The following is a 12,618-nucleotide window of genomic DNA, read 5'->3' on the forward strand; positions in this document are numbered from 1 at the left end:
CCATCTTGAGTCTTTTTTTTGGGGGGGGCGTGGGTGTGTATGAACATAGCATGAGGGTTGATCACTGCCAACGCCAGGCAAGGGCCAGGAAAACGTAATTAGCCCTTCATAATAACCACGTTAACATACTTTATATTGCCATTGTGATAGTAATTAGCAGGTAGCAGTTTATAAAGAGAGAGAAAGAGAGAGAGAGAGAGAGAGAGAGAGAGAGAGAGAGAGAGAGACAGAGAGAGAGACAGAGAGAAAGAGAGAATGATGTGTGAGAAATGTAATTAATTTACACTGTAGTCTCATGCCACATTGGTAAATAAAACCAGTTTGATTCATCAGACTTGTGTAAGAGCTTACATGAGAAGCAAAATAGATAGATTATAATATGAACTGAAGAATCATAGAGTTCATTCAAGGATGTAAAGTTCTCCAAAGTTCTCACAATGTTTTTCAAACTTTTCTTTTTCTTTCTATTTGTTTCTAAATCCTTTTTCATTCTTGGGTTTAGGCTGAGCCTTGATATGGTCTTCCCTGCATGACTGAAGCCACCAACATAAAAGTACATTTAGAAATATACGTCATAGGTTCAGAGGGGAAGAAGACTAGTATCAGTAAAGCTCCTAACGAGGTAGAGAATCATTGATAATTTCGACCATGAATATCAAAATCGTATAGATTCCTCTTGACCCGATGGAGGCTTTCTCCCACCTGACGTAGACAAAATAATTCTGGACATAAGGCTCTGGGAGGAGGAGGAGGATGGAGTGAAATGGAGTGATGTTTGCCCGTTTTCAGAGAATTTCAATGTGTGTTTGTGTGGTAAAGTAACAACATATCTGTGTGTATGACGTAGTTTGTATTATTATTCTGCTGATTTCAAGACCTGCAGGGCTACTGACCCGGGACCCACAAAGCAGCAGGTCCAGGACCCGCGAGGTTGATGTGAAATGTATGAGGATAAGAAAGTGTGACGAGGGGACGAACATGGATGAGGGTTTTACCTCGGCGGAGCTATCTCTCTCTCTCTCTCTCTCTCTCTCTCTCTCTCTCTCTCTCTCTCTCTCTCTCTCTCTCTCTCTCTCTCTCTCTCTGCAAATATCCATCATGTTTCCTGGAGGTGTTTTGAGCTGCCATTCCCCACCACAAATGGCATCTGTAACATAATCTCCGTCTCTGGTGTTCGTTCCCGGCAATATTACGGGAGATACATTTCCAGGCGGTCTGATGGATCAATGGCTGAATGTCGGCGATAAGTGCTGGCCGTGAGCCAGCTGCCCTGTCTGGGACTCGAACCCCGGGCCCGTATGGTTCACGTATCGCAACGCTAACCACTGCGCCACGCAGTATCAGCCCCTGCTAATCTCTGCTGACGCTAGAGATACTGTCTACACTGCCAGCCTTGCTGACACTACAGGCTGACTATACTGCCAGCCTTGCTGACACTACAGGCTGACTACACTGCCAGCCTTGCTGACACTACAGGCTGACAACACTGCCAGCCTTGCTGACAATACAGGCTGACTATACTGCTGGTCTTGCTGACACTACAGGCTGACTACACTGCCAGCCTTGCTGACGCTAGGGAGGGTATACAGTGTATAGTGTAAACAGCATAACAGTAAAACATATGTAGTATTGTTTACCTTTAAATATTTACAAGTTAGATATCGGAGAAATGATCCAGTAGATTGTCTCTGGTCTCCCTGAAACCAGACGCACTTAAGAGTCCACAGAGAGACAAAGAATGCAGACTATGAGGCCCTCAACTTGCTAATAGACTTAACGTTGCATGTCTGAGCTGGAGCACTTAACCCTGAGTGTGTTCACGCACTTGAGTGCTCTCCTCTCGCCCTCCCTTCTCTCATACCAACGAGAATCTCGTAAGCTTTTTAAAATATGCTTTAAACAAGAAAATGGAAAACGGTAAGACTATCTCTGCTGTCTTCAGTGATTTTATTACTAGAGTTTCCCAACGTGTGTGTGTGTGTGTGTGTGTGTGTGTGTGTGTGTGTGTGTGTGTGTGTGTGTTGGTGCCTTTTTTGTGCTGTTCATGTCCAGTGCACTTTACTTTTTCTCATTAATGGTGTTATAAAGTTCCTGTAGGACCCACTTCTGGGTCCTTTATCCGTCGTAGGTCCTCGCTATACCTAGTTACGACGTCGTCGCTCGTCGCTGTACGTAGTTACGACGTCATAGAAGAAGGATTAGTGTGGGACGGTGATGATGATAATGGAAAAATGTAATATATACATACATCCATACATACATATATATATACATACATACATAATATATACATACATCCATACATACATATATACATACATACATCCATACATACATACATACAGAGAGAGAGAGAGAGAGAGAGAGAGAGAGAGAGAGAGAGAGAGAGAGAGAGAGAGAGAGAGAGAGCACAGAATAATATATCACCTCGATATTCCCTCCCACCCCTACGTCCATTAGTGTACAGATGATGTACAGAGCAGCAGATTATGACTCTTTGACACGATCACTAAAGTACTGCGTTGTACAAGTAGTAATTATAATGTACTCTGGCTGTACAATCATATTCAATTTCAATCACAGTGTATTATATGAGTTTCGAAATTACATGTACTTATAATGGAATTTTGCATTAGCAATTCTGCTGTTCAAATCTTGGGTGTATTGTGTAAGGGCACAATGTAGTGTACAGAGCTCAGGTCTGATGTTTACGAGTGTACAAGACAGTTGGGTCCAGAAACACCTGAGGAACTAGAATCATTCTTCCTGTTTTTATTTGTTCATTCTAACATTATATTTGTATATCTAAATCTTTGCACATTTTGAAGTAAGATATCTCTCACCAGCACGTTTATCCTCTTTGCTAAATCGGTCTTTATAAAAGACATAAATGTATATGTACACACATACATACAAACATACATATAAACTTATTGATATATATTTCTTTCATTTACATATACATGCCGACTGACTTTTATTACAGAGCATAAATCCCTTTAATGAAAACAGTTATAGTGTTTTCACATCATAATATAAATCCCCATAACAGGAGAAAAAATCATTAAAACAAACAGTTGTCAAAAAAGTTGACAATTCTCTGTCAAAATATGAAAGTAATTTCTCCTGACCTGGGGCTCCGTGGAATGAAAATGTCTGGACAAAAATGATGCCATTTATTTTGGGAGGCAACACGTGAAATGTGGCCATTCTATTTCTGCTGAACATCAGACAAGGCATATATGGGAACGTATGGTTAGTGGATTGTACAGTACACATGATAGATTGCTGGTCAGCCCGCCTCACTGTACAATCTGGTATATGACTAAAGCCCATAGTGGAATATTGTATTATCCACTATAACATACTGTAATGTCCAGTGGGTAATACAAATACTGCAGTACCCACAGGCAATTTTTATATTATCCACTGGAAAGTATGACAATACTCGAGTGCAGTGGAATACTTCAATATCCACTGTGAAAATTACGTTATCCACTTCGAAAAAAGTTGCAATATTCAAAGTGGAATTTTGCCGTATCATCATTGGTGTTCCATCACCTCTGCTGTGGATCCTAGCAATACTCACTCTGATAAACTGTGCAAAGTCATAACTAGCTTAGGTCTAAGGCTGTGAAGGTCAAAGGTCAAAAAATAATTCCCGAGTCAGAACCATAGTCAGGTCATGTCACAAGTTATACACGCGGCAGGTGATAAAGATCAACAATATATATACTGTACATGGAACCCTATTGACAAGACATCTTTCCATGTCACCCCCTGGAGGTCAAAGGTTAAAGGTTGGGTCAGTTTCCTCAAAAAAAAAAAGAAAATGCTAACACTCCATCCACTCTTTACCCTGCAAGGACCCCCTCCTCCCCGCCCATAGTAAATTACTCACACCTTCCCCGACCCCCGAAATCGTTACCTGCAAGTCAGGTAAATTTATTGCGTCTACAGGATGAGAACACGCACCGCAAGGCCTCTGAGGGAGAGAGAGAGAGAGAGAGAGAGAGAGAGAGAGAGAGAGAGAGAGAGAGAGAGAGAGAGAGTTTATGAGGAGTACATGATATCTATGTATGAGGAGAGATGACGAAACTTCATTTCATGAGTACGTAGCCAGGAGCACCTGACCCTGAGGCTGGTGTAAATATGTAAGATGGTTTGCCAAGACCAACGTCGTCCAGTCTTAATACTACCACCACAACCACAGCCATGACTACCACCACAACCACAGCCATGACTACCACCACAACCACAGCCATGACTACCACCACAACCACAGCCATGACTACCACCACAACCACAGCCATGACTACCACCACAACCACAGGCAAGATTACTTCCACAACCACAGGCAAGATTACCACAGCCACAGTTACTGCCGTAAAACTATGTTAACTGATAGACCAACTGAGTGAGAAACAGCAGGTTTTGAGTAGAAAAACACGATGTGAGAACCTAAAACAAGTTTTGAACAGAAACAAGTTTTTTAGATAGTAAGTAATAGCATTATGAGTAGTTAAAAAAAGTTTTTGAATAATGAGAGACATCAATATTGACTTTGATAAATGATTATAAAACGTTTGCGTCCCACGAGAGTTCCAAACTCCCAAGATCTTCGTCCAATACATCAACTAAACGACGCCCTCATTCTCCAGTAATGGGCAGGATCTCCCGTTTCCAAACCTCTTCTACAATATCACCGGAATCTTCCCAAATATCTCCCACCTCCTCCTCTACACTCACCAAATACCTTCCAAAATGCTTCTCAAATATTCGTGATAAGATTGATTTCTTTAGTTCTCCTTTTTTCCATATTGCTGACATTCTTCACTCATTATTTCCAAAGTATATCTTATCATTGGTGAAATATTCCAAATCTCTTCCGAAATACCTACAAAATATTCAATGCTATTTTAGAAATGTCTCTGCCGTTCGATTTTATGGATAAGGCAGTAGGACCAGAACCACCCCAGCTGTTCATCCTCCCATGATCATTACAGTGAAGTATTACCGTCCAGACCTCAAGCATAATGATATATGGACTCGCTTCCCTTAATCATCCGACACAGATTACAACCCTTCGTTGCCCTCATTGTTGTAGTTAATTACATATAATGTACGTGAAGCCATCATAACAGTTAGGTCATTAAAAGAGAAAATATTTTGCAGTTATGTATGTAGTAATTCATGTGTGTCTGATTAATGGGATTTTCTCAATGTTAATAGAGCGATGGCTGTCTGAAGTATAATACCCTTGGGTGTTCAGTGGTTTAGATTGTTCGAGGTACTACTTGTCTGAGCTACAGGTGGTGTGGGAAGCCCATCCTTTGCTGACGACTCAGTTAAAGCTCTCTCTCTCTCTCTCTCTCTCTCTCTCTCTCTCTCTCTCTCTCTCTCTCTCTCTCTCTCTCTCTCTCTCTCTCTCTCTCTCTCTCTCTCTCTCTCTCTCTCTCTCTCTCTCTCTCTCTCTCTCTCCTTTCCTCTCCTCTCCTCTCCTCTCCTCTCCTCTCCTCTCCTCTCCTCTCCTCTCCTCTCCTCTCTCTCTCTCTCTCTCTCTCTCTCTCTCTCTCTCTCTCTCTCTCTCTCTCTCTCTCTCTCTCTCTCTCTCTCTCCTTAAGTAATAATCCCCACACACGCCTCGCCTTCCACTGATTATGGCCTTGCCTTTCCCAGAACTCATACACAAATCAGCCTTAAAGCTGCATGCTCTCCCTCCACTCACTTCTTACACACACACACACACACACACACACACACACACACACACACACACACACACACACACACACACACACACACACACACACACACACCTCTACAATACTACAAAACCACCGTTTTTATTTCTCTCTCATTTTACACTTCAATTGTTAACAGATTACTTTAAATTTATATTCAAGATTCAGTACATGATATAGCCGTGATATATGTACATTGAGTACACTAAAATGCAAAAACCTTTTATTCATCTTTATTGTTAATTAAGCTAAAAATGTAGAACGTGCAATGTGTATTTCAGAACAATATAACATTTTCTTCCACCCAAGATTATCATCAAGTCCAATTAGTAAGTCTTGGTATTTAGCTAAAACACTGGATAGATTATCTCTTTATGCATTTTGTTTAATTACTTGTGGTGTTGATCTGATTCCATGAACGGTGTTAATGGTTACTGTTATACTCTGAATCGTGAGCTCTCGTGTGTGTGTGTGTGTGTGTGTGTGTGTGTGTGTGTGTGTGTGTGTGTGTGACCAGTCTTTAAAACACGTTTTGAACCTTTTCATTGATTGAAACACGTCCAGGACTTGTTCAGAATTATAAAAAAATTTGAGATACTTTTTTATTTCTTATTCTTTCAGGTGGATCTGCGGGTATGCAGTCCATTCACCTGCTGCATCTCTTACTTTTTAATTGTATTGTTAGAGGAGAGGAAGAAGAAATGGGACGGGGAAGGGATAGTTTGACATGGAAGAGGAGACTGAAGTGTTTCGAGTAAAACTCTCTCTCTCTCTCTCTCTCTCTCTCTCTCTCTCTCTCTCTCTCTCTCTCTCTCTCTCTCTCTCTCTCTCTCTCTCTCTCTCTCTCTCTCTCTGAGCTGGCTGTGAGCAACCCACCTAAACTGGGACTTGAACACAGGCCCACGTGACTTGCAATCAGTCATGTTGACCACTTCATCAGGGGAGGTACATAATTGTCCTCATTCTAATGCAACCGGCGATTGTCATTTGTATGCATTCTAAACCAACCAAACTTTTCCTATTAACATGAATATATTCCCTATTGTTTAATTTCAAAGCCATAGTTCAAGTTAAAGGTTACAAATCCTAAAGGAACGAGGAATGCTTTCGTTCAGAAATGTTTAGTCGCCATGTCTGTTATGTCTCCCAGGAGGATCTGAGTCCTAGGAGGATATAAACAAATGGTCTGCAGGAATGTAGTTGGATCCCTTCTGATAACCAGCTGATCCAGTTGTCGATATCATAGCGGGGTTGTAATCTACAACAAACCATGTAACTACTGTGTATGGGAAAAGGATTTTCTTTCTTAGTCACTGGGGTTTTAAGGTTCATATTTTGCACCAACTAGCATATCTGTTCTGTAAGGTCCCTGTGAGGCATGTTAGTCCCTATGCAATGGAGTCCGACGACTCATTTTTTACACCATCTAGTATACCTGCGCTCTACAAGACACAGATACGGTATATTGTCTCTTATTCACAGGGGTATGAGGGTTGAATTTTCCACCAACTTATTCAGTATACGTGTTCAACAAGACATAACAACCAATCACGTAAGAAGACTGTGGGGAGAGGATTCTAGTCCTTATTCACTGGAACCAGAAGATTCATTTACTCACCAACCAGTTCGCCAGTCCTAGATGACACTGTCAAAACATATTCTCTAAACAGCTTAGGTTTTTACTGGTCCTTCATAGGTTAAGGTCTGTGATAGTGGAAGTCATGGATTCCAAGGTCTCTGCCTGACTCGATCCCTCGTTCGCTCCTCTTGTTTTCTGTTACATTTAAAGACGATCAACATTTAACGACGATCAACATTTAACGACGATCCACATTTAACGACGATCAACATTTAACGACGATCCACATTTAACGACGATCAACATTTAAAAGATTATCTAGTTAGAATTCCTACCATAAGTCCAATAAACTTTTCACAAAAGACTATGAAAGCGTAGATAAGTTTGTGTGATTATTGTAGACTTATCGTTGTTGTTGTAGAGATGAGCAAACTGTACGAAATCATCCGAAATTTTCATGATAGAAACTGTGTCAGGATGATAATGATACACTATCATCCATCATCTGGATTAACCGTGTCAAGGCCAAGGTACAGAAATTATGATCTGAACCTGTACCAGATCAACAGTTACCATGCCCCGCATGTACCCACCTGGTCATTAAGTTGAATACTGATCCATACGGCAAAGGTGGAATCAATAGTTGTATACATGACTGAGAGAGAGAGAGAGAGAGAGAGAGAGAGAGAGAGAGAGAGAGAGAGAGAGAGAGAGAGAGAGAGAGAGAGAGAGAGAGAGAGAAGGCAATCACATAGAAACATAAACCAACAAGTACACAAGACTAAAGGTCTGCAGACAGACACGTTTGCATCATAAGTAAGGAAACAAGTTTGTCTCTTCCACGAAAATTGCGAATAACATACAATACCTTAGCTTTGTTTATCTTTACAGAACTGAAGTAACCGGTTTATTATTAGTCCACTGCTTACTAATTTATGTATATCTAACTACCTACAATTACTGAACTATAGTATGAGAGATATCTTACAATACCTTACATAAATCGTGCCTGAAACTCACAATGATGGAGATGCGTTGTGAACTCACGCCAAAGGGGTTTTAAAATTTCATTTTCTTTCGTTAACTGAAAAAATGAAAATGAAATAGAAGGTATAATTCACAAGATCTACTTTAGGTGGGAGAATATAATATTATCACCGAAGGAAATAGCCATAAAGGAACACACAGCTGCTAGTGAGTGCAGTATTGCAAAGCTCTTTCCTGGAACTGCTTCCGAAGAAAACAATGAGGCAGATAATGCGAGCATCAAAGGCCATTTAGGTCGTTACTCCTACGATGATCGTAATCAGTTTCCGCCTAAGGATAAAGCACTATGTGGCAACTATTGCTTTGTACATTTCGTATTTGTTTGTCTATAAACATACACACATTCATACGAAAATACGTTCGGTTATGCGTACATACACACAGAGAAAGACAGCACATACACAGACATGAATAGACAGAGGGAAAGGGGAAGTTAGAGAGAGAGAGAGAGAGAGAGAGAGAGAGAGAGAGAGAGAGAGAGAGAGAGAGAGAGAGAGAGAGAGAGAGAGATTATTATGTAAATGCTGTTTTATCAGATTACAAATTGTCATCCAATCGGTGAAATATCTATAAATGAAACCAACATTCCCATCGTATAACATGACCTGAAGACTCTTTAGCATTAATCAGCTGGATACCTGGAGTACTTGAGTACGACCCTCAGGTATGATGATGTCATCATACCTAAAGGTCGTGCCGTCGTATCCCAAAGATTATCTGAATTCCATACATGCAATGAAGGGCTTCGACTGCGTCTACAATACCGCTCTTATTGTTTCAATATTTGAACTATAAAGGTCAAGACGACTCAGATGAAGGGAAGTGGTGACTTTTAGCCACATCTCTGAAGACTTTCCACAAGTTTCATTTGGGTATTTTGGCCAGGTTCATCCTATAGAGTCTCGAACGTTGTTTCATCACCAGGACGGCAGATAACCCAGGAGAAGAGGGCTTCCAAAGGGAATGCCATTACTTTTGCCAGGGCTTTGTGCCTGACTCCTCGGTGGCAGATATACGGCCTCTGGGATCTGTAGGACGAAGAGAAAGGCAAAATTATAGGATATGAAAGATATCGGAATACTATCAGATGGTCTCCAACAGAATCCTTTAAGATTCGGAAAAATAAGGTTCAAAAGACCTTCTAAATGTTTACATGTGCGATACTCCTATGATTGTTATCATACTTTATTTGTTATTTTGATTGTTTATGCACTACGTTTGCAGCTCTGATATTTTTGCATATAACATTTCCTGTTCAATGAACGCTACCTGAGGTTATTAAATGAGAAACCTTAAAAATCAGAATTTTCCATCACCTATCTTAAAGTGAATTCAATATTAATGCTATATATATATATATATATATATATATATATATATATATATATATATATATATATATCAGTGTTAATGATGTAAATCCACTGCTAAAGATTTGTATAAATTTCTGATATTCAAACGTTTTTGTGATCATTATCTAAATAATATGTAAAGATTACAATATCTTACATGCGCTGTCTTCCGCATGTTGAAGTTTAAAAGTTTTTAAGCAGGTTTTTTTTTTTTTTTTCTTTTGTAATCCCTTTTTCTGCTCCTAGGTTATTTTGGCGCTAGATACGTGAACATCTAATAGATAAACAACTATTGGAATATCTATCAAAATGTGTAGTACATTTCGCACATATAGATATATACACATACACACACTGCAGTATCCCTGGAAGCAGCTGAAATGCATGTATAAATGTTTAGACGGACATCAATCTTAGTGACAGTTGCTGTTGCGACAGATTTACCTGTATTGATCAAAATGCTAAGTCCCCCCTCAATAGTTCATTTTTAGTCTTATTTTTTGGGTAACTTAAACCATTTGATATTTTTTATTCGATTAAAGAATTATAGGAAATACAGTCATTACTGGTGTGATATAGATGACATGATATGGATTTAAATTCCTAAAACGTTAGAAGTTTCTGTTCATATTCTAAAATTAGAATGTGCCGTTACGGAATATGTTGATAAATCTTATAAAACCTAAATTTTCTATCATTATTTCGTAAAAAGTACGTTCTCAACACAGAGAAATGTTAGTCTCATTCCTAAAGATTGAATTTTGTCATCACTCTTTATATTTTATATCTTAACGATTGCTCTGAATTCTAGTTTTGACCATCAGCCGTGTTTGGACGTTAAACACAAAATGCTGAAAATAATATTCTTATCAAGGAACTTCTCATTTCAAAGTTCATCACATCTCTACTCCTGAGTGGAGTGCAGCCCCACAGCTGCAGGAGCCTCATAAAAGGACTCACAGGGTTACATGATAATACCAGTAATGAAGGTCAAAATTTCAAAATCATTCAACAAAGCGAATTCTTCGTGAGGTAAGAAGCGTCACATGCTTCGTAAGAGTATATGGTATTTTGACGGATATAAAGATTTATATAGATCTACTTTGGTCGAGTGTGAAGTAATTGTTCTACAGGAAGAAGGGTTGACAGTTTTAACTATACGTTCAATGAAAGGGGTATTAGTGGTTTCTTTAACTCTATCGTGCAATAATTCAAGCTATACGTACGTGAGCCGGAAACACAGAACCAGTGCTTTAGTGAGGTATCGACGTGAATAATTTAATTCCAAAGAACATTAGAAATTATCGCAAAATGTACCAGTATCCAGATTGCCAATTATTTCTGAGTTTATGGCTAATTTGGATGAAATTTTAGAACGGGTTTCCCATAAAACCTAGCTTCAACTCTTAAAATTAACAGGGCAATAATAATGATAATGATAATAATAATTATCATTATCATTATCATTATTATCATTATTATCATTATTATTATTATTATTATTATTATTATTACTATTATTATTATTATTATTATTATTATTATTATTATTATTATTATCATTATTATTATCATTATTATTACTATTATTATTATTATTATTATTATTATATTATTATTATTATCATCCAGTCTTCCACACCGTCGTCTGGCTTCCATTTTCCAAGGGCCCTACCCATACTGATGGCCTGTATGGTCTTCCGGTTACTTTGAACACCTGAATAAAGTGTTCAAGATTTTTCAGTTGTTGATTATAACTTGACACGGATTGCTTTAGTTACCCCTAATAGTCCATAGGCCTAAAGATGAAATAACCACCTAACCAACCAACCTTATTCTGGAACAATTCCCTCTATATAAACTCAACTTTCCCTCCCACCAAAGTTTTAATTAGTAGTAATATCTTGGGTTAAAGAGAAACAGTGACTCCCCTCAAATCGAAGTTTCAAACTGACCATCTAGAATTTTGTTTCCCTTGTGACATTACGCACCAGTTATTCTTCTATATTTGCAAAGACAAAAAGTTTATATATATATATATATATATATATATATATATATATATATATATATACATATATATATATATATATATATATATATATATATATATATATATATATATATATATATATATATATATATATATATATATATATAAACTTTTATATAACGGTAGATGAAACCTATTTTTAATGAATCACCCATATTTTTTATTTCTTTTATTTTTCGTTAAGGTTTTTATGCTAGTGTCGCATTTTTTTCATGGAAGAAAGTCATACCAATGATTAGTCAACATGTAGATGATTTCATAGTATGCCAAAGAGTTTGTAGCGATGTGTGCTCAAGGATGGTACCGTCGTGCTCAATGATCGTACCGTCGTGCTCAAGGATCGTACCGTCGTGCTCAAGGGTCGTACCGTCGTGCTTAAGGATGGTACCGTCGTGCTCATGGGTCGTGCCGTCGTGCTCAAGAGTCGTTCCGTCATGTTGGAGGACCATACCGTCATTAAGGACCATCTTGGCTCAGAGCCGGATAGGGTATTACCTGGATAGGTTTTCAATTTGCTGACGTAGATTATTCGTCTTTTCTCCCTTGCTGTATGGGTTTTAATTAAAGAAATTGAGAGTGGAAAAGAGATAGGGGAGAGGTTGAGTGAGGGAAAGATGTACAGAAGAGGGAAGGAATGAGAGACTAACGAGAGGGTACTTACTTGTGAGTTTTTACAACGTTTTTATGAGAAAAGGAAGTGCTAACGCGTAGCGCTCACCACACGGCAGCCTACAGAGTTGCGATGAACAAATCGAATTACATGTTGTCATATATGGGCTCTCTTTTCGATGCATTATACATGAACAAATGGGGTAGTTCTTTGTCTGTTCCTAGTGTTACAAA

Source organism: Panulirus ornatus, chromosome 49 (assembly GCF_036320965.1).
Source record: "Panulirus ornatus isolate Po-2019 chromosome 49, ASM3632096v1, whole genome shotgun sequence".
Lineage (NCBI taxonomy): Eukaryota > Metazoa > Arthropoda > Malacostraca > Decapoda > Palinuridae > Panulirus > Panulirus ornatus.